We start from the raw sequence: 3,400 nt of genomic DNA on the forward strand, positions 1-3,400 counted from the left end.
AGCTCAATTTAAATAAACTCGAGATTTATACGACTCATGTGGTATTATATCTCGCCTAACTGCTGGTTGAGAACCCTTGTAGTAAAGCGCTGTATAAAAGCTCTTTATGAGTATAATTAATATAACCCTACACTAAGATCTTTCAGTGAGGGCGTTGCCCCATGACCAGGAAAAGTTGACCGCTAGTCAAAGAACGATATAATAATAATAAAAACCATCATGTGTAGCATCTTCAAACTGTCAATCAACACAAACAAGACACAAAAGCACACGACACCATCCTACTCATCATTATAATAAGCCACGCCCCCCATCTTCAGCAGCAAGCACGCTTCTGATATCGAACACATCACAATCATCAGCGTCGCCACCATCTTCCCGCTTCCCCTCCCCAACCCCTGACCCCCCACCAGCCTGACACAGCAGACGACCAACTCGCTCGCCGTTGGTCTTCTTCGCTCGGCCCCGCCTCGTTCAATGACGATCGCCGATCACAAGATGTAAGAAATCCCAAGGACGGCAGATCTCATACAAAATCGTCAGCCCAATATACCAAAGAAATGACATCGTAACGTTCAGTTTTTCAGTTAAAAACAAACAGATCCAAAACAAAACAAACAAAAACACACAGAAAAAACCCCCAAAAAACGATGACAATATTTTTTTTACTGTAAAGGGACAAACACCACCACCACCATAACATTAAAAGTTTAACACGAACAAAACAACTCCCCTACCAAATAAATAATAACAAAATAACGGAGCAAAACGAAAACGTAGGAACATCTGATTTCCTCTCTCTCTCTCTCTCTCTCTCTCTCTCTCTCTCTCTCTCTCTCTCTCTCTCTCTCTCTCTCTCTCTCTCTCTCTCTCTCTCTTCCCTCCTTCATTCCGTTTTACTGTGCTCGATCCTATACATCCGTCTGTCTCCCGACTGTATCTGAATAATACATTTCACTCTACCCCCTCAACCTTTCGTACCCGAGTCCTGAACTGTCCCCTAGAGGAAAACATGGCCACAACAAAAGACTTAAAGCGAAGACACAAAGACATGTTGTTAACTCGCACAGGCAAAACTAAAACACTCACCCTCACATTCACACCACCATATGGTACTTGGTGGAAATAGTACCTTTTTTGATCTTCTCTTCCCCGGAGGGAAAAGCTAGTCTCAGCTGACCAGTTTGAGTGAAATGTGAGACGAGATAACGCTCCGTTCACACGATATTACGCCATCAGGATAGCAAATGTTAATTGGAACGGTGAGGAGGAGGAGGAACAGGAGAGAGAGAGAGAGAGAGAGAGAGAGAGAGAGAGAGAGAGAGAGAGAGAGAGAGAGAGAGAGAAAGGATGATGATGATGAGGAGGAGGAGCTGCAGCAGCAGGCAGAGGAGGAGGAGGAGGAGGAGGAAGAAGAAGAAGAAGAAGAAGAAGAAGAAGAAGAAGAAGAAGAAGAAGAAGAAGAAGAAGAAGAAGAAGAAGAAGAAGAAGAAGAAGAAGAAGAAGAAGAAGAAGAAGAAGAAGAAGAAGAAGAAGAAGAAGAAGAAGAAGAAGGAGGAGGAGGAGGAGGAGGAGGACGAGCAGCAGGAGGTGGAAAACGTAGTGAGGTGTGGTGCGGAGGAAGAGGAAGAAGATGAGGAATCTATAAAATCAAATTGGACAAAGTAATTTTAAACTAAGATACCACAGTTTACATCATGTTGTTCTTGCTGCTACTGCTGTGGCTGTTATCAACTCATTAAATTCTACAGATTTTTGCTACAGTTCAAAATTGGAGAGAAAAAAATGTATTAAAAATGAGAATGTACATAGATCTATCCAGATAGTTTTTATTCAACTAGATTAACGTGTAAAATTTAAAAACATAAGCTTTGATACTACAGCTATAATTTGTCTCAGAAAAATGCAATAAATAGGCATGGGTTAAAAGTAACCCAAGGTATACTACGGATATAGTCGGTGTTAGGGTTGAGTGAGTCGGTAGTTTGAGATTTTAAATGAAAACTAATTGCTATACACGTTACCTTTATTGAGGTCGGCTGTATTTTTTTCAATACAATGAATCACACGTATGAAGACATCATTACTCACACTCCATCCTGCCTTCAACATGTGAATGTAAATTGGCAGTGATAATCTTCTTAATCCCTTGATCAGTTCACTTATTTCGTGTTTTAATCAATTATGCACCAGGTTTTTTTTTTCTTCCTTCTTGTCTTTAATCTCTTATTTGAGAGCAACATTTTAAAAGACAGTAGCTACAAACATATTGTATTAATATTCTTTTTTTTCTTTTTTTTTTTCTTTTGGTTAATTTTCAATTTTAATGATTTGGATTTGGTATTGAAAGTATGATAAACAATGATGTTAATATCATTTAATATAGATGATAGATAGTATGCGCTTGGCTAAGAAGCTCATAACATTGCCATCCGGAAGTATAACGAACCAATACACAAAACTCTGTGTAACCATGAACTTTTATAGTCTGAATAATAGTTTAGTGAGAATTACTCATAAACGTGGATGGCAATAAACAATAAGAAAGACTCGATTGACGTCAACATCATTCCATCTACACAACATTCTGGAATTGAAGTGCTGTGAATTTAACTGATCGTTATATTTCATTTTTTTAAATCTAGATACTCTTTTTCTTTGCTTTGTGTCCTTTTATCTGTTTTCTCCTTTAAAGCTCTCCTGCACCCTATGCGAAAGTGTAGATCTATAATTGCTCGGGCAACTTAATCTCAGCAGTTTCAGAATAATCACATTATTTTTTCTAAAAATTAAAAAAAAAAAGTCATCTTTCAAAATATTACGTGAAAATAATCTAATACACAGGTGGGGGTTGAGAAAATTGAATCTCTCCTTTTTATCCATCTATTTATTTATTTATTATATTATATCCATTTACCTTTATGCATTTATTTATTTGTCTATATTCAAACGCTTATTTATTTATTTATGTATCTATCAACCCTTACAACTATTTAATTATATTTTACTACACTGGTATATTGATCCTTTATATATCTTTTTATTTACCATCTATTGATTTTAGAAGGAAGAGATCAATTGGAAACCATATTATATGCACCGTATCTATACGTTCTTTTGATATAGAACTCCATTATTCATAAAAGGGAATGAATGCTACTTGAAGTTGGAGAAGTCTTCCAGACATATATCAGTCGGAAGGTGAAATTTTGGATTTTCATCTTCCGAAAGAATATGCTCACCAGAGCATTTTAATCTTTATTTGAAGTAAATTGGGTGATTTTTCATGAAGTTGTGGTCATATGTATGGATACGGTATCCAGCAACGTTTCTCAAAATTCATACCTTTTCAACTTGACTAGCTGTAAAAAAATATTAAAAAGTGAAATTAAGCTTTGAT

General features: G+C 36.7%; 1 protein-coding gene across 1 annotated transcript in view; it reads left to right on the forward strand.

Moving 5' to 3' along the window:
• The window catches only part of LOC144957571 (C-type mannose receptor 2-like), a 32,171-nt gene that overhangs the window by 13,448 nt on the left and 15,323 nt on the right, over window positions 1–3,400 (forward strand). The gene's annotated exons all lie outside the window — the stretch shown is intronic.

This window comes from Berghia stephanieae, chromosome 12 (assembly GCF_034508935.2).
Source record: "Berghia stephanieae isolate SIO BIC M18660-M18661 chromosome 12, UCSD_Bste_1.3, whole genome shotgun sequence".
NCBI lineage: Eukaryota > Metazoa > Mollusca > Gastropoda > Nudibranchia > Aeolidiidae > Berghia > Berghia stephanieae.